We start from the raw sequence: 20,674 nt of genomic DNA, 5'->3' as shown, positions 1-20,674 counted from the left end.
ATTTGAATTAAATCTCTAGAAATTTATTCTAATGAAAATAAACAAACCACTGCTTAAAGATTGCAGTCAGAGACAGAAGGAAATACATCAAAATATTAACAGATACCATCTGATGTGTGGGGGAAGGAATTATAATAGGTAATTTTCACAGTTTTAGTCTTTTTGTATTTTTCTGAACTGTTTGAAGTTTTAGAATGGGTACATGTTCCCTTCATGTCAGAAAACAATACAGCAGTTTTCCTTATGAAAAATATTCAAAGAATTTTTCCATTCCCCAACTGATCTCTGTTCTAGTGATTTTCTTTTAACCATTTATCATTCTGGGGGCAAATGGCAGAACCTATTCCATAAGGCTGGTTCCTATTTATTACAGTAAAATTCATGAAATGATTCCAGTCACCCTTTATGCATTTTGCTCTCTCTCTTAGAAGGAGGGTGAAGGCACGGAGTGTAAAGAAACACGATGTTGAATACTACATTAAACCAAATGACCAAGGCATTCCAAACAGCCATGCAGATAAACACTTCATCATGAATAGAGAGTCTCTCCCAGCATCCATCCTTTTTTTCCTATCATGCAACCTGCTCCCTAGGTAAGTTAATTTCCCAATGTCAGCATTAACTTTCTTAGCTTTGGTCAGCTTGTGTCACAGCCCTAGAATGATTTAAATATAGGTTTTTTTTGTATTTATTATTGAATTACAGTCTGATTAGAAAGACCACCATATTCATGCAGCACCATAAAAATTCTGCAGAGTGCCAGCTTCCCCAGCCAGTTGTGTCCTTCGGACAGCACTGACAAATGGAGCAGTCTGTAGTGAGCTCATCCTGATGACATGAGTTACCTTGCCAACTAGGACTCATTACAAAACACAGACCATTGCATTGGGCTGGAACAGAAGGCAATTTTCAATTCATTTATAACTCGTGCCACTCACTTGTTTAACTTCAGCTCTTAAGGGGATGGTTTTGCAAACAGAAGCCCCCTTGGTCATATGAATTAGTGACTGGTAAAGATAAACTTACAGCCAAAGCATTTTAGAGATTTTAGCTGCGTTTACTTGTTTGGTTTTCACTGCAATTAGAAAAGGTACCTTTCTGATTTGAAACTTACATGCAGGTCTTGAAAATTACATTACCAGGGTCATATGCCAAAATCACATTGCAAATCACAAGGCATATTTCTCCTTTATATTCACCATTTAGGCATTGAGCACAAAACAGAAAAATGCAGCTTGAATGACTATTTTTTTTCTCACATTTTATTCCAGAGATCAGTAGTATAGCTATCTATTGTGTTCCCCCTTTCAAATACTTTCTACTGCATGCAAGTAACAAATGCATATATAATCTAGATGCTAAAATTGCCCCATTGACAGGGGATAACAATTAATAAACATATTAATTAGAGTCATACTCAATAAGAAAAAAAGAATTTTCACTTGCTAGGATGAAATTGGGAAGGCATCTAAAAGAGTTGGGTAGGAGTCAACTTTTATTGAGCCACCTACTATGTGCCATATGCATTTACATACATTGTCTCATTTAACCCCCCCAGTGGTGTAAAGAAACTATTATTATTCTTCTTTTACAGAGAAGGGAATTGAAATCCAAATGAGTAATCTACCTTGACTAATGGGCCACAACAGTAATTATCAAGGGCCAGAAATCAAATGCAGGCTTGTCTAACATTAAAACCCCAGGGTCTTTCCAAGACTATAAATAATGATGGCCGTGATGATGATGATGATGATGACATTAATAAAAATCACTGATTCATATACATGTCTCTTCCATTATTTAAGTAGAGCCTGTAAAGGTTTTTTTTTAGAGGGGGTCTTACATGTTTAGGGAAAAATCCCAGACTGAGTGAAAGTTCCTGGTGATCTTTACCTCAAAAATACAATGAGTCAATATGCCACAGAACCTAAAATATTCAGAAAGTATTGCCAAATAACTGCTGTTCTCCCCACCATGTGCTTTTAGGAGAAAGTAAGTTTTCTTTCTCAGCAGGTAGGACAGGAACACTTTGCATATAATTGATGCCTAATAAATTGCTCTTATTTGTAGCTATGAATACTACTAGGCACAAAAAGTCTCAGAAGTGCTCTAGGCTTTATCCACTTCTTTTTCCCCAAAGGCAGGCCCATATTATAGAGGTTTGTCCATACAACTTGCCCAAGTTCTCTCTGAAATGCAGAAATGTAGTTTTGTCTGCTAAGCACAAGAAATAGTCTTTTTCTCTTAAGCACAAGATTAATCATACATCTAAGTGAAACAGACTATGATTTCAGATCTGCCAAGCAAGCTACGATGCCCAGGCTTCCCTTTCATGCGAGAGCACGCCCAAGTGCACAATGATGTCTAAAATTCTGCATAGATGGTAATTGGTAGAAGACTGATTTATCTTTCATCCCTGTGTAAAACCCCTCCTTTTCCAAGCTCAACCATCTGATTCCACCACACTGTCCCCATCCTTGTCACAACCATCTATTGATTTCTGGTCACTTTCAAGATTTATCGAAAATAATTATACCTGGTTCATGGGTCTCATGATGGTCATCATGAGATGACTCAATCCTGGCATAATATTGCATGGTTTCAAAACCCACAATGATCAAATTTCTCACTTCCTAGTCAGTGTTTTTGTGTACCTGAATCTACTGTGGAGCTTATTAAAAACACAACTTTTCTGAAGCCTATTCAGACTTTCTGAGTCAAAATTTCCCATGGTAAGAGCCCCTGACTCATTTTTTAAAACTAAGTGATTATAATATGCAACCAAATTTGAGAACTGCCTTAGCCTCCCAATTTGAGCTATTCAACTCAGTAGCCTTCCCCTCTACTCCACCTAGTCACTCCCAGCCAATAAAACCTCCATGAAATCATTTGAAATTGTCCAATCTCTTAAATCTATTTTTAAGTTTATTCATTTATTTTTGAGAGAGACAGAGGGAGAGTGAAATCAGGGGAGGGGCAGAGAGGGGGAGACAGAGGATCTAAAGTGGCCTCTGTGCTGATAGCAAAGAACCCAATGTGGGGCTTGAACTCACAAACCATGAGATTATGACCTAGGCCAAAGTGAGATGCTTAACTGACTGAGCCACCCAGGTGCCCCTCCAATCTCTTAAATCTTAGTGAAAATCTCCTATTCTCTGACCACAATCTCCAAGCATTCAAGCTCTTTCATTCCTTTAACTCACCCATCACCTGATCTTCATTCTTGGTGTCTCCAGACTCACTGATTCATCACTTCAACCGTTCTTTAGCCAATACCCCCCAACCTCCTGGGCTCTCTTGTCTGGGGATACAAAGAAAAGTAAGACATGGCTCATTACCTCCAGAAGTGCAGAATATCCAGGAGGAGTCAGAAATGTAAACAAATAATCAGAGTACTGCATGAGAAGTGTCACCCTCTCACAGAAGTCTCCCTATAAAATAATGTCGTCTATCACTCTTTACCTCCTCATTCTGTTTTATTTTCCTTTATATCCTTTCACCACCTAACGTTTTATTCTGTATCAATTTATATATTAGTTTTTTGTTTGTCTACATACTATAAAGTAAAATCCAAGCAAGCAAGACTTTGTTTTATTAATTGTTCTGTTACGAGTGCCTAAACTAGTGCCTGGCACATAGAGTGGGTACTCAATAAACTGTTGTTAAGTGAATGGATAAAATGAATAAGTGCTATGACAGAGATATGCAAAGGAAATACAAAGGGAAAAAGAAGACCTATCTAATCTAGGGATGCAGGGTGTGTGTGTGTGTGTGTGTGTGTGTGTGTGAAGGAAAGTAGAACAGGAGCCAAAAGCCAGAATTACTGCACAAAACCCCAGAAAGATTTAGAGGCTTAAGGACTATAAAACTTTCTAGAGATTATGACTCTAGATAAATAACCTTTTCTATTCTGGGTTAAGTATCCTCTGCTCTGGGTTTCCATAGCACTATCTATATGTCTCTTACACTTATTTTAATAATATTTCATGTATCTTTTTGTCTCTCTCCTAGTATATTTGCATGTACAAGAGTAGGCACTATGTTTTATCTATATCCCAAATGCCTAACATAGTGGCAGTTACAAAATAATGTTCAATAAATGTTTTTTTGCCTGAAAATAATGAATAGACAATTGGTTATTTTAAAAAATAGTGGTAATCTATTAGCCCTAGATTCCACATTATTTATCCATTTGACCTTGGGCAAGCTGTTTAGTTTCTCAGAAGCTCAGTTTTCACCTTCCCTACAGTGGTTCTATAGGGATTAGGTGAGATATATAATATATGTACAATATCTAATATATATACAATATCTAGCTTAGCATCTGGCATATGATAGGTTTTAACTATACAATGACATCTACGTTAGGAGTCATTTTCATTAATGGGAGTGAAGCATTTTGGAAAACATATTGATAAGAGAAGTAGCAAAGTACAAGAGATCACTGGGGAGCCTAGTGAGGTACCTCTGTGATTGAACAAAGTTCTGGGGCCACCCAAATTTGGCACCATAGTTACTGGTACCTGAGCATAGAAATTCTGTGGATTAGAAATAGGCAAGGGCATATAGTGACTGTCAAATGGGAATAGAAAAAAGAAAAACAGCTTAGGGTTGGCACTGACCTTGAAGCAGGCCATCTTATTGTGGATAAAAGACCTAAGAGAAAAGTATTTCAATGAGACCCTGACATGTCAAGTGCAGTATTAATGGGCTGCTTCCAAAGAGCAGATGTCAAAGTAAATGCCCTCTGCTCCTGGCGGGGTTGAGGTGGACAAATTGTAGTGCATTCTGATGAGGAGCTAAGCCAGTCAGGACCTCATATAAAATGCTTGAGAATCCCAAGTGACAAATCATATTAAGCAACATGGAGGCATGCATGACATTTGTTTCTGCCAACTAAGCAAAGTTCTCTCAGAGATAACATCAAGCCAGCTTCTGAGTAGTTAGTTTGCTTTGCCAGAGTTGATGCTTAGGTTCATCTTTCCTTTTGAAAGAGATAAGAGGTAAGTGCTACAGTAGCTGCAATGAGATAGAACTGCTGAGCTAAAGGAATGGGTATCTTATGAAGTTCAATGGCATTCAAAATGCTAATAGTGTGGGTTGGCTAGAGGAAGACAAAGGAGTAAGGACTATGAAACAAAAGGCAGATGAAAGGTCAGACATTGAAGGTAGAATGAGGAAGAATCTGAATAAGAAGGGAGAAAGACAGCACTCATATTCAAAGCCAACTATTCTACAGTAATTGAAATAACCCAGCCAAGTCTCCACCACCTCCAGAAAAAACACCAAATAGGCTAAATTAGTTCAGGGATGTCATACCTGGAAGTTACAGTTATAATGTAACTAGTCTATATTAGGATTTTTTTATATTACCCAGTAGCTATTATCTAATTGTTTCAAGTACAAAATATTTAACACTTATAGAAAATGAGACAATCGTTGAAGTTCCCAGTATCTCTCCACTTATAGTACTAGATAATAAAAGATATACTCAACAAACTGGTCATGTTATTGACATTTGCATTGACTTTCCACTTTTGATCCTTTTCTTGTTTCTCACATTTTGTTTTTCTTCTGCCTCTGCTCTGATTACTGCCTAGCCCTTCTGGGGGTTTTCAGGGATAAGAGATTTCTGAGCATAATTCTATTTTTTTAGAGATGCGCACTAGATAAAGATGTCAAAGAAGGCATAAAAAGAAGTACTAGATAACTCCAGAGTGAAGATGACAAAATTTAATGTCCCAGTACACGTATTAAAAGGGAAAGGAAAGTATTCAGAGGACAAAGTAGAGACAAAAGGAGAGAGAGAAGGAGAGCAAGAATAAGAGAGAGGAGATGAGGAAAAAAAAAGAGAAAATACATAAAGGGAGATGTGTGGATAATCCATAGCTAGCTAGAGTCTACTTTCCCTTCAGAGGTTTTTTTTGCTGTCATTGTCCACATATTTAACATGTTTAACAATATTTATATTCACTTCATCATTACCACAACTTTTTAAGTCAGGCATTATTATTATTTCCTTTGAACAACTGAGGAGAGTAACAATGGTCTCTGTCCCCATATCTGGTTATTTCACATTTACACTGCCTTAGGAGAGAAAAAGCCATGAGAACAGTGAACTAGCTTTAATATCAGACATTATGTGCATCAAAATGCAAGCTATAGAAAAAACACTGCCCTTTTCCTCTTAATTTCAATAGATCTCTCTATAGATAAAATCATTCAACAAATTCCGAACAACTCCATTATAATACAACCCACTGCTGCATGAATCCAAGAGTACCACAACTGAAAACACATTCTTTGAAATATAACCAGTATAAGATTATGTGATAAAGTTGTCCCAGGAAATACATTTGGTATTTTTCAGCATGAAATCCTACTGTAAATAAAATCCACTTTCTACTAAAATATGGATTATACTAGTCAATATTCCTAGGAAGTACTGGCGGTTAGGAGAGGGGACAAATCAGTAATAGAATAGAGTTAGAACTTGGGTATTATAGTAATATTAAAGTATCAACCAGAGTTTGGCTTTTATAGGGTTAATTTTTCAAAATCTTTTCAAAACTGGCCAGATCTAGTTGGAACGTTTTCTCACTGCAATTGTCCACTCTTGCCAAAAAAACATTCCTATTAAATGAAAGGGGATAAAATTTGCTGTTGTAGCATGTTTTCTTCTGAACAGATTAAGAGCTGTTCAATAGAAGTGTAATGGAATGTGTAAATCTAGTATGACTTGCGAGCAGTGTATCTGACATTGAAGTTACAGAGCTGTCATAGTGGAGATAACCTGTACATTGAGTAGTAGAAATTACAGTAGAGATAATGCATCTTCTAACAATAAAAAAGATTTAAGCCAAAGTAAAACACCAAACACCTCATAAAAACAACCACCAGCACCCGCCTTTTCAGCATAAGTTAAAAATTCAATAGGGATCATTGCCAATTAAACTGGCAGCCTTGGCATTTAAGCTGTATTGTGATAAGTAAAAATGAATCCTGATATTGGTCTTGTCATGAAGAAGCAAGTAAGCAGAATACCCTTCTTGTCCCATTTGTCTTAAAAACGAATCAGCTGACTGGATTGGGTTCTCCATCTAATGACTAATTACTTTCAGCAATCTGTTTCCAGAGAAAACACTTCTCATGGACTTTGAGGGAAGTCCCCTCAAAGTTCTGGCAAGATCTGGAAAATGAGAGGAATACCTGCCAAGCCTATCAACTCCACATTGTCTTCATATTAGACTATATAACACATTAACCTGCCCACCCACTCACAATAGCACTCAAATGAGAACTCATACAAAGAAATTTTTATTACTACTTCTATGCTAATTTTGTCAGTTTTCTTACACAATCCAATTCTTGGACGGCTTCAAAAAATTCTCTTGAAGACATATTTGCATATGCACCAAGTATTTCCTTCCCAGATCTCAGAATGAAATTTTCCTGAAGGAAGCCAGAGCTATTATTACCTCAAGCAACTTCATCATCACATACTCTTCTGTGAGATGAAGAATTGTCATCTGTGAAACCATAGCCTCAGTGGCTGCTATGGAAGGGCATCTATATGTACCATTCATACCTGGGACTCAAGTACGTCTGCTATAAACCATGGGACCTATTCCTGACCCTTTATCTTAACAACTGCCAGCCTATACACTTACACGTGCTGAGACATAGAAATGAGTAAATCCAAGAATGATCATATCAAAAGCATTACCATAGCTCCTGGGTGGCTCAGTCAGTTACACGTCCAACTCGATTTCAGCTCAGGTCAGGATCTCACCATCATGAGATTGAGCCCCCCACCCCTCACCCCATGCTATAAGCACTGAGCCTGCTTGGGATTCTCCCTCTCCCTCTCTCTCTGTCCCTCCCCCTGCTCTCTCTCTCTCTCTCTAAAAATAAATAAAATTAAAAAAAAAGGTATTACCAATATTCCAGAGGCCATGTTATCCTTTCCAACTAAGATGCTTAGAAAAAAATGTGGAGCTAATGCATATTTACAAGAATAAAAGTCTAAAGAAAAAGATTAATTTCATGGTTCACATTGTCAATATTATAATAGAGAAACAACTGAAAAATGTCTAAAGACTGTGCAAAGGTTTGATTACTACATAAATACTAAGACAATCAATGTCCCCTAAATCAAACTTCTCAAGAAGGGCTATAAAAAATCAGTGAATATTAGCATGAATATGTAAGTCAACACAGTTGCTATATAGAACTCCCCATCCCTGAACCTTTACCTACAATATCCAGGTGTCTAACTTCAGGCTGCTCTCTGCTTTACAGGAGATAATCTCCCACTGATGCTGTCTTGGTCTATACTAGAAGGGGATGATGATGATAACATCAGGTATTTAATAAAGCATTACCACAGCTCCTGGGTGGCTCAGTCAGTTACACATCCAACTATGGTTTCACAGATGACAATTCTTCATCTCACAGAATACCTGTGATGAGTAATAAATACCTGTGATGATGAGGTTTCTTGATGTTATCAGGCAGACTGGTTGTCCCTTGAAGTTTTTTCTTTCCTTATTCATTTTAGTAATAACCCCCCTCCCCCATTCTGGCAAGACACATGTCTACCCAATTACTGACTACATTTCCCAGCTTCCCTTACAACTAAGTGGGGCTATGTGAGTAGCCAAAGGATATAAGCAAAACTGATGTGTGTATCTTCTGCTTCACATCCTTAGAAATGAAAATACTTGAACTATACACCCTCTTTTTCCTTTTTCCCATGAGCTGGAATGCAGATGTATTTGACTATACAGATAAGAGGCATTCCTAGATCATGATGGAGTCATAAGATGAAAGGAACCTAGGTCCCTAAGGTATCCCATGGAGCAAAACTGCTCCATCCAGAGAAATCAAAGAGAAAGAGACTTCTACATTCTTCAAACCATTGTATTTTGGGGTTTCTTGTTATGGTACTTTAGCCTATATCCTAAGTAAGGTCAGTGAATTGTTTAAACACCTGCTCTAAAGTCAGACTGGTTTTGAATCTTGTCTTTCATATTACTAGTTTCTGGCCTTTGAGAGTCTCTTAAACACCTGGAGTCTCAATTCTCTCATCTGTAAAATGGAACTAATAATGTAATGGGGGTTCTATAAAGATACTACGTGAAAAGCACTTAACATGATGTTTCACTTTAATTATTTAATAAATGTTACCTATAGGTATATAAAGAGTGGCTCAATGAGATGAAAAAATTAAATAAATTCTGTCAATTAAATTAACAAATGGGAGTATCACTGGTTTAAAATAATCTAAGTAGATAAAGCTTTGCTTTAAGATTTCCTACCATTTTTTTTTGTGCTATTATTGGGTAGCTTCTCAAGGATTACATTTCACTGTGGCAAATTGCAAATTATGTGGAAGTCTTGGTCTATAGAAATCTGCTAGGAAAAGAATCTCCAATGCATGGGTAATTCTGTTCCTACCAAAGAGGATTCCACAACATATGCAGATGAGAATAAATCAGTGACAAACTGACCTGTTTAGATGACAAATCATTAACACAGGTAAATAGCTTATAAAACACATGGGAGATTTAAAAAAAATGTATCACAGGAGCAACCCAAAAGAAGTCTGTTTCTCCAAAGGTCAAGCCCTTGTCACAATGCAAAATTCATGGCAGATGGAAAAAAAATAGGAACAATTTGCTCAGCTAGGGCTGGAATAATTGCATTATTTTCTTTTTGACAATTTCAGATGCTTGGAACATGCTCTATAGGGACAGAAAAGGGGAAATACTATCAAGGTCAAGTCTTAGAAAGTAAATGGTATTGGGGCGCCTGGGTGGCGCAGTCGGTTAAGCGTCCGACTTCAGCCAGGTCACGATCTCGCGGTCTGTGAGTTCGAGCCCCGCGTCGGGCTCTGGGCTGATGTCTCAGAGCCTGGAACCTGTTTCCGATTCTGTGTCTCCCTCTCTCTCTCTGCCCCTCCCCCGTTCATGCTCTGTCTCTCTCTGTCCCAAAAATAAATAAACGTTGAAAAAAAAATTAAAAAAAAAAAAAGAAAGTAAATGGTATTAACAGAGACACTGTAATCAAGATATAAAACCATCAGCTGGAGAGACTTGTTGAAACATAGCCCAAAAAGCCTAAACAGTATTATACCAACAGCATATCTAAAATGGCATCTTCTTCCTAGTTATTCTGGCACATGGCTTACTCATTCTCTCCATATAACCTTGTTTTGTTACAGAGAGATATCAATGACAAACTATAACTTGATCTGTGCCCCAGGCGCAGCATTATCCCTTGATTTCTCACAGTGCCAGTGACTTGTCAGAATTCTACAGGCTGTCACTGGAAAAGGCCCATACAGCTGGATAAACAGAAAGTGGTTTAGGTATCCCCAGAAATAACATAAAGTAAGCAATCCTGGAATGCTCTAGGAAAGCATGAGCAAATATTGTTTTTCTTGAGACTTGTTTAATGTTCATGTTTTTTTTGATATCCATCTGTAAGACCCTAACTTCCTGGCCTCTGGACTACTCTTCACATCTATTTAACCTATACTCATTAAAGGGAGAACATTTACTAATATTTTGAAATTAAAAATCATCTTTTTATCATTTTCATTTAGTGTTTGTTGATATTTAAGAAGATATAAAAGCACTAAGAAGATATCAGATACCAAATTTTTTTCTTTTAGGTGTACCTTTAACTTTCATCTAATTCTTCTTCCTCTCTACCAACTCTAGCTTTCTTTCTGGTACTATACTTCTGCCCATATTTTCTCTCCCATGTTGAAAAACACATTATTTTTGCCTTCACATTATTATGTATATTTTTTACCCTCCAGCAACTATTAAGCAAAAAAAGAAAAGAAAATCACCAAAGTTGCATTAGTAGCAAGAGTTATGTCTCAGAAAAACCTGGCCTGATCCTTAAGTTTTCCTGTATAATTGTGGGCAATTCATGTAAACTCCCTATGTTTCATTCCTTCTTTTGTAAAATGAGGGTGAAAATAATAGTGCTTATGTTATCAGGCTGTCTAGAGGATTAAATGAGATACTACATGTACAGCATAAGGTACTGTGTTTGACTTCATTATTGTAGACATTTTGCTCTTCCTAAACATTCTGAGTGAGCAGGTGCTCTGTACACGATGCAACCCGCCCCCCTGCCATGTCATCATTGGTATAACTCTACCACTTTCCATATTATCCACCTCTGTTTTATCCATTCCTTCCTTTCTTTCCTGTATTTTAACTCTGCTTGTCCCAATTATATCTGATAATGTCCTGAAGATGATGTAAACATCAGCCTGCTCAATGTGGAGATGTTGCTCTCAGTATATCTAAACACATGTGCTCAGACCAACAAATGCTTCCTAGGAGAAAAGCTGAAAACTCCTCAATAATTCTCTTCCTGATATTCAAATTATGTCAAAAAACACATTTCTTTCTACTTCTTTTGAAGCAGTCCTAAAGCAAATTGAAATTATGAGCTATAGGTCTAAGCCCAGTTCTGCCAACTGGTATTTTAGATAGGTCAGTTAGGTGGCTTCATTCTTTAAAGGAAGGAGGAAAAAATCAATGGAAACTATAAGAATAAGCAGACTGAGAAAAGGTATAGGAAAAAATGGAGTAAGGGTGGGAGGAATGGTGAAGTGTTATAATGACCATCTCTAGAAATAGTCACTGTTCCCTGAGCTACCTATCCCTGCTTCACAGACAAAATCCTCTTTCCCGAAAAGATATTTGGGCAATCTGAAACTTGGTCCCTTTTGTTTATGAAGAGGGGAAAACAGTTTAGGAAGGGTAGCAACAGTAAATAAAATTGATTTTAATTTGTTAGTATAAGTATTATATTTTACAAAGGAAAAAATTAAAAATCCAAGAAACATCTTAGGAATACTTTTTTATGGATCAGAAGTATGCTGGATACAAGCTACTATGATTTCATTAATTCATATATTATTTATTTTCTCTCCTTCTATCCATTGCATAGCAATTGTTTTCTGAATCAAACATCTCTGAGTCATTTTAAGTTGAGTATGGGAGTAGGAGGCATTAAAAATGAGGTGTTTAGCTTAAAAATCTATTTAAAAAAACTAAACTGTCTGATTAGTTGAATACTAACATCAAAATAGTTTGCAAGTCTCTTTAAAATTTGCATTCTTAACCCACAGAATAGGAGAAAATATTTACAGATTAATAAGGGGTTAGTATCCAGATTAAATAAGAACTCCTACAAGTCAACAATAACAAATAAACAGCCTGATTATAAAATGGGCAAAGGATTTGAATAGACATTTCTCTAAAGAAGATGTACAAATGGCCAACAAGAACATGAACAGATTTTTAACCTCATTATTAGAAAAATGCAAATCAAATATTACCTCACATCCATTAGGATGGCTACTATATTAAAAGAAAAACAGAAAATAAGATTTGTTGGCAAGGATGTGGAGTAAAGGGAACCCTTGTGCAGGAAATAAAAAGTACTGCAACTGCTATGGTAAACAGTATGGAGGTAACTCAAAAAGTTAAAAATAGAATTACCATATGATCCAGCAATTCTCGATATATACCCCAAAGAATTGAAAGCAGGGACTCAAAGAGATATTCGTATACCTATGTTCATACCAGCATTATTTATAGTAGCAAAGGGTGGAAGTAACTCAAGTGTCTATTGACAGATGAATGAATAAGCAAAATGTGGTATATTTATACAATGAGATATTATTCCACTTTAAAAAGGAAAGAAATTCTGACACATTCCACAACAGGGATAAACCTTGAGGACACTATGTTAAGTGAAATAAGCTAGTCGCAAAAGGATAAATACTGTATGATTCCACTTATATGATATACCTAGAGTAGTCAAATTCATAGAGACAGAAAGCATAATGGTAGTTACTAGGGGATGAAGTGGGTGGGAATGGGGTGTTAGTGTTCAATGAATATGGAGTTTCAATTTTGCAAGAAGAAAAGAGTTCTGAAGATGGATGTTAGTGACAATGACATACTTAAAAATGGTTAAGATGAGAAGTTTTATGTTATACATATTTTACTATAATTTAAAAAATGTCAAGGTCATCAAAAATAAGGAAGGTTTCAGAAGCCAGTATAAGAGGAGGAGCCTAAGTACACACACAAGTAATACGATATTCTGGATGTAATATCTTGGAACAGTAAAAGAGCATTAGGTAAAAACTAAGGAAATCTGATAACATACAGAATTTACTTAGTAATAATGCATTCATAAGTATTGATTCATCAATATACCTTACAAATATACCATACTGATGTCAGATGTTAACAATAATGGAAATTGGATGTGAGATAAATGTCTCCTCTGTATACTATCTTAGTTGTTCTGAAAACTAAAACTATTGTAAATTATAAAGTTTATTTTTTTTAAATTCCATTTCCTCTGGTTTCCACAAAGTGACCCATTTAAAACAAACTCCAATTACAGCTCTATAGCTGACATTTGAATTGTTATTCATCCTGCTCACTTAGTACCCACTTCTGAGGAGTTTAATGTGCTTCACTGATCACTTCTTTTTTTTTTTTTTCCGCCCCCACTGGGGTCTTGCATTTTTATTTATTTTTTATTTTTTTTTACATTTTATGAGTTTTATTTATTTTTTTTCTGAAATTTATTGACAAATTGGTTTCCATACAACACCCAGTGCTCATCCCAAAGGGTGCCCTCCTCAATACCCATCACCCACCCTCTCCTCCCTCCCACCCCCCATCAACCCTCAGTTTGTTCTCAGTTTTTAACAGTCTCTTATGCTTTGGCTCTCTCCCATTCTAACCTCTTTTTTTTTTTTTCCTTCCCCTCCCCCATGGGTTCCTGTTAAGTTTCTCAGGATCCACATAAGAGTGAAACCATATGGTATCTGTCTTTCTCTGTATGGCTTATTTCACTTAGCATCACACTCTCCAGTTCCATCCACGTTGCTACAAAAGGCCATATTTCATTTTTTCTCATGGCCACGTAGTATTCCATTGTGTATATAAACCACAATTTCTTTATCCATTCATCAGTTGATGGACATTTAGGCTCTTTCCATAATTTGGCTATTGTTGAGAGTGCTGCTATGAACATTGGGGTACAAGTGGCCCTATGCATCAGTGCTCCTGTATCCCTTGGATAAATTCCTAGCAGTGCTATTGCTGGGTCATAGGGTAGGTCTATTTTTAATTTTCTGAGGAACCTCCACACTGCTTTCCAGAGCGGCTGCAACAATTTGCATTCCCACCAACAGTGCAAGACGGTTCCCGTTTCTCCACATCCTCTCCAGCATCTATAGTCTCCTGATTTGTTCATTTTGGCCACTCTGACTGGCGTGAGGTGATACCTGAGTGTGGTTTTGATTTGTATTTCCCTGATAAGGAGCGACGCTGAACATCTTTTCATGTGCCTGTTGGCCATCCGGATGTCTTCTTTAGAGAAGTGTCTATTCATGTTTTCTGCCCATTTCTTCACTGGGTTATTTGTTTTTTGGGTGTGGAGTTTGGTGAGCTCTTTATAGATTTTGGATACTAGCCCTTTGTCCGATATGTCATTTGCAAATATCTTTTCCCATTCCGTTGGTTGCCTTTTAGTTTTGTTGGTTGTTTCCTTTGCTGTGCAGAAGCTTTTGATCTTCATAAGGTCCCAGTAATTCACTTTTGCTTTTAATTCCCTTGCCTTTGGGGATGTGTCGAGTAAGAGATTGCTATGGCTGAGGTCAGAGAGGTCTTTTCCTGCTTTCTCCTCTAAGGTTTTGATGGTTTCCTGTCTCACATTCAGGTCCTTTATCCATTTTGAGTTTATTTTTGTGAATGGTGTGAGAAAGTGGTCTAGTTTCAACCTTCTGCATGTTGCTGTCCAGTTCTCCCAGCACCATTTGTTAAAGAGGCTGTCTTTTTTCCATTGGATGTTCTTTCCTGCTTTGTCAAAGATGAGTTGGCCATACGTTTGTGGGTCTAGTTCTGGGGTTTCTAATCTATTCCATTGGTCTATGTGTCTGTTTTGGTGCCAATACCATGCTGTCTTGATGATGACAGCTTTGTAGTAGAGGCTAAAGTCTGGGATTGGGATGCCTCCTGCTTTGGTCTTCTTCTTCAAAATTCCTTTGGCTATTCGGGGCCTTTTGTGGTTCCATATGAATTTTAGGATTGCTTGTTCTAGTTTCGAGAAGAATGCTGGTGCAATTTTGATTGGGATTGCATTGAATGTGTAGATAGCTTTGGGTAGTATTGACATTTTGACAATATTTATTTTTCCAATCCATGAGCAGGGAATGTCTTTCCATTTCTTTAAATCTTCTTCAATTTCCTTCATAAGCTTTCTATAGTTTTCAGCATACAGATCCTTTACATCTTTGGTTAGATTTATTCCTAGGTATTTTATGCTTCTTGGTGCAATTGTGAATGGGATCAGTTTCTTTATTTGTCTTTCTGTTGCTTCATTGTTAGTGTATAAGAATGCAACTGATTTCTGTACATTGATTTTGTATCCTGCAACTTTGCTGAATTCCTGTATCAGTTCTAGCAGACTTTTGGTGGAGTCTATCGGATTTTCCATGTATAATATCATGTCATCTGCAAAAAGCGAAAGCCTGACTTCATCTTTGCCAATTTTGATGCATTTGATTTCCTTTTGTTGTCTGATTGCTGATGCTAGAACTTCCAGCACTATGTTAAACAGCAGCGGTGAGAGTGGGCATCCTTGTCGTGTTCCTGATCTCAGGGAAAAAGCTTTCAGTTTTTCCCCGTTGAGGATGATGTTAGCTGTGGGCTTTTCATAAATGGCTTTTATGATCTTTAAGTATGTTCCTTCTATCCCGACTTTCTCAAGGGTTTTTATTAAGAAAGGGTGCTGGATTTTGTCAAAGGCCTTTTCTGCATCGATTGACAGGATCATATGGTTCTTCTCTCTTTTTTTGTTAATGTGATGTATCACGTTGATTGATTTGCGAATGTTGAACCAGCCCTGCATCCCAAGAATGAATCCCACTTGATCATGGTGAATAATTCTTTTTATATGCCGTTGAATTCGATTTGCTAGTATCTTATTGAGAATTTTTGCATCCATATTCATCAGGGATATTGGCCTGTAGTTCTCTTTGTTTACTGGGTCTCTGTCTGGTTTAGGAATCAAAGTAATACTGGCTTCATAGAATGAGTCTGGAAGTTTTCCTTCCCTTTCTATTTCTTGGAATAGCTTGAGAAGGATAGGTATTATCTCTGCTTTAAACGTCTGGTAGAACTCCCCTGGGAAGCCATCTGGTCCTGGACTCTTATTTGTTGGGAGATTTTTGATAACCGATTCAATTTCCTCGCTGGTTATGGGTCTGTTCAAGCTTTCTATTTCCTCCTGATTGAGTTTTGGAAGAGTGTGGGTGTTCAGGAATTTGTCCATTTCTTCCAGGTTGTCCAATTTGTTGGCATATAATTTTTCATAGTATTCCCTGATAATTGTTTGTATCTCTGAGGGATTGGTTGTAATAATCCATTTTCATTCATGATATTATCTATTTGGGTCATCTCCCTTTTCTTTTTGAGAAGCCTGGCTAGAGGTTTGTCAATTTTGTTTATTTTTTCAAAAAACCAACTCTTGGTTTCGTTGATCTGCTCTACAGTTTTTTTAGTTTCTATATTGTTTATTTCTGCTCTGATCTTTATTATTTCTCTTCTTCTGCTGGGCTTAGGCTGCCTTTGCTGTTCTGCTTCTAGTTCCTTTAGGTGTGCTGTTAGATTTTGTATTTGGGATTTTTCTTGTTTCTTGAGATAGGCCTGGATGGCAATGTATTTTCCTCTCAGGACTGCCTTTGCTGCGTCCCAAAGCGTTTGGATTGTTGTATTTTCATTTTCGTTTGTTTCCATATATTTTTTAATTTCTTCTCTAATTGCCTGGTTGACCCACTCATTCGTTAGTAGGGTGTTCTTTAACCTCCATGCTTTTGGAGGTTTTCCAGACTTTTTCCTGTGGTTGATTTCAAGCTTCATAGCATTGTGGTCTGAAAGTAAGCATGGTATAATTTCAATTCTTGTAAACTTATGAAGGGCTGTTTTGTGACCCAGTATATGATCTATCTTGGAGAATGTTCCATGTGCACTCGAGAAGAAAGTATATTCTGTTGCTTTGGGATGCAGAGTTCTAAATATATCTGTCAAGTCCATCTGATCCAATGTCTCATTCAGGGCCCTTGTGTCTTTATTGACCGTGTGTCTAGATGATCTATCCATTTCTGTAAGTGGTGTATTAAAGTCCCCTGCAATTACCACATTCTTATCAATAAGGTTGCTTATGTTTATGAGTAATTGTTTTATATATTTGGGGGCTCCGGTATTCGGCGCATAGACATTTATAATTGTTAGCTCTTCCTGATGGATAGACCCTGTAACTATTATATAATGTCCTTCTTCATCTCTTGTTACAGCCTTTAATTTAAAGTCTAGTTTGTCTGATATAAGTATGGCTACTCCAGCTTTCTTTTGGCTTCCAGTCGCATGATAAATAGTTCTCCATCCCCTCACTCTCAATCTAAAGGTGTCCTCAGGTCTAAAATGAGTCTCTTGTAGACAGCAAATAGATGGGTCTTGTTTTTTTTATCCATTCTGATACCCTATGTCTTTTGGTTGGCGCATTTAATCCATTTACATTCAGTGTTATTATAGAAAGATACGGGTTTAGAGTCATTGTGATGTCTGTATGTTTTATGCTTATAGTGATGTCTCTGGGACTTTGTCTCACAGGGTCCCCCTTAGGATCTCTTGTAGGGCTGGTTTAGTGGTGACAAATTCCTTCAGTTTTTGTTTGTTTGGGAAGACCTTTATCTCTCCTTCTATTCTAAATGACAGACTTGCTGGATAAAGGATTCTTGGCTGCATATTTTTTCTGTCTAGCACCCTGAAAATCTCGTGCCAATTCTTTCTGGCCTGCCAAGTTTCAAAAGAGAGATCAGTCACGAGTCTTATAGGTCTCCCTTTATATGTGAGGGCACGTTTACCCCTTGCTGCTTTCAGAATCTTCTCTTTATCCTTGTATTTTGCCAGTTTCACTATGATATGTCGTGCAGAAGATCGATTCAAGTTACGTCTGAAGGGAGTTCTCTGTGCCTCTTGGATTTCAATGCCTTTTTCCTTCCCCAGTTCAGGGAAGTTCTCAGCTATGATTTCTTCAAGTACCCCTTCAGCACCTTTCCCTCTCTCTTCCTCCTCTGGGATACCAATTATGCGTATATTATTTCTTTTTAGTGTATCACTTAATTCTCTAATTTTCCCCTCATACTCCTGGATTTTTTTATCTCTCTTTTTCTCAGCTTCCTCTTTTTCCATAACTTTATCTTCTAGTTCACCTATTCTCTCCTCTGCCTCTTCAAGCTGAGCTGTGGTGGTTTCCATTTTGGTATGCATTTCGTTTAAAGCGTTTTTCAGCTCCTCGTGATTGTTCCTTAGTCCCTTGATCTCTGTAGCAAGAGATTCTCTGCTGTCCTGTATACTGTTTTCAAGCCCAGCGATTAATTTTATGACTGTTATTCTAAATTCACTTTCTGCTATATTATTTAAATCCTTTTTGATCAGCTCATTAGCTATTGTTATTTCCTGGAGATTCTTCTGAGGGGAGTTCTTCCGCTTGGTCATTTTGGATAGTCCCTGGTGTGGTGAGGACCTGCAGGGCACTTCCCCTGTGCTGTGGTGTATAACTGGAGTTGGTGGGCGGGGCCGCAGTCAGACCTGATGTCTGCCCCCAGCCCACCGCTGGGGCCACAGTCAGACTGGTGTGTGCTTTCTCTTCCCCTCTCCTAGGGGCAGGATTCACTGTGGGGTGGTGTGGCCCGTCTGGGCTACTTGCACCCTGCCAGGCTTGTGATGCTGGGGATCTGGCGTATTAGCTGGGGTGGGTAGGCAAGGTGCACGGGGGCAGGAGGGGCAGGCGTAGATTGCTTCTCCTTAGGTGATCCACTTCAGGAGGATTCTGTGGCAGCGGGAGGGAGTCAGATCCGCTGCCGGAGGTTTGGCTCCGCAGAAGCACAGAGTTGGGTGTTTGCGCAGAGCGAGCAAGTTCCCTGGCAGGAACCGGTTCCCTTTGGGATTTCGGCTGGGGGATGGGCGGGGGAGATGGCGCTGGCGAGCGCCTTTGTTCCCCACCAAACTAAGCTCTGTTGTCAGGGGGCTCAGCAGCTCTCCCTCCCTTTGTCCTCCAGCCTTCCCGCTTTCTGAGCAGAGCTGTTAACTTATGACCTCCCAGACGCTAAGTCGCGCTTGCTGTCGGAACACATTCCGCCCGGCCCCTCTGCTTTTGCAAGCCAGACTCGGGGGCTCTGCTTGGCCGGCGAGCCGCCCCTCCGCCCCGGCTCCCTCCCGCCAGTCCATGGAGCGCGCACCGCCTCGCCGCCCTTCCTACCCTCTTCCGTGGGCCTCTAGTCTGCGTTTGGCTCCGGCGACTCCGTTCTGCTAATCCTCTGGCGGTTTTCTGGGTTATTTAGGCAGGTGTAGATGGAATCTAAGTGATCAGCAGGACGTGCGGTGAGCCCAGCGTCCTCCTAAGCCGCCATCTTGCCGCAACTCCGATCACTTCTTTAATGAATCCCAAATTCATCCATGTGACGCTAGGGCAAGCAGCATTACAGAATTATCTTCTTTTTTTAAACAAGGAGACTGAGGCACAGAAAATTTAAGGGTTGGCCCAAGGTCAACCAACTAACTGGATGTCAAAGCCAAAAGGATAACCCTATTGTTCCCATTTCCCAGTTTAGTATTCAAAGGCATTGCTCCCTAATGAGTCTTTCAGGATGTACAAGTACAATTGGAAGACTTCAAGAATGTGGCCAAAACATAACGTTCTCTCTCTCTCTCTAAACAGCACAGATTTACTCACTCTCAATTCACTAATGCAAGGATTTCTCCAACTCTGTGTCCTGATGTTTCATTTGCCCTCAATATTCTCCTTTTTTTTTTATAAATTATTATATGCCTCCACATCATAATTGTTCGGCAAATAAATGTCCACTGAATGAGTAAAACAATACATGTAAGAATGAATAAATGAGTTGCCAAGGGCAAGAGACATCTGTGGACTCAAATGAGAATAATTCCTCTTCTAAGTCCACTTGATAGACAAATAGTGTATTATCTTCTCTCCCAACATCTCAATCCTTCCCTTATACTCTTTAATTTAATAAACCAAATTATTTTCTAAGATTTCTCTCTGTTTCTCATTTCCTCACAGCCTCCTTCCTTCCTTCTTCTCCCTCCTTCCCCCTTATGTCTCTTTCCTTCCTCCTCTTTCTTCATCAACTTTAACTTACACCATGTTTTTGCACTAATTGTGTAGAGTGATTATGCTAGCACATTATGTCTTTTGCTCTACACATATAAGGATCCATTTCTATGGCCATCAAAACACTAATGCTTCCTCATATACAGATACTTTTCTAATTGTAAATTGAAACTTCCCCATTTGTACATTATAATTATAGGGATGATCTATCTTCATTTTTAATTGACATTTGTTTTATTTATTTATTTTTAATGTTTATTTTTGAAAGAGAGAGAGACAGAGCATGAGCAAGGGAGGGGCAGAGAAAGAGGAAGACAGAATCTGAAGCAGGCTCTAGGCTCTGAGCTGGCAGCACAGAGCCCTACGCAGGGCTTGAACTCACAGCCTTGAGATCATGACCTGAACCGAAGTCAGATGC

Source organism: Prionailurus viverrinus, chromosome X (assembly GCF_022837055.1).
Source record: "Prionailurus viverrinus isolate Anna chromosome X, UM_Priviv_1.0, whole genome shotgun sequence".
Classification (NCBI taxonomy): domain Eukaryota; kingdom Metazoa; phylum Chordata; class Mammalia; order Carnivora; family Felidae; genus Prionailurus; species Prionailurus viverrinus.
The sequence above is the reverse complement of the archived record's forward strand: the minus strand, read 5'-3'. Positions refer to the sequence as shown.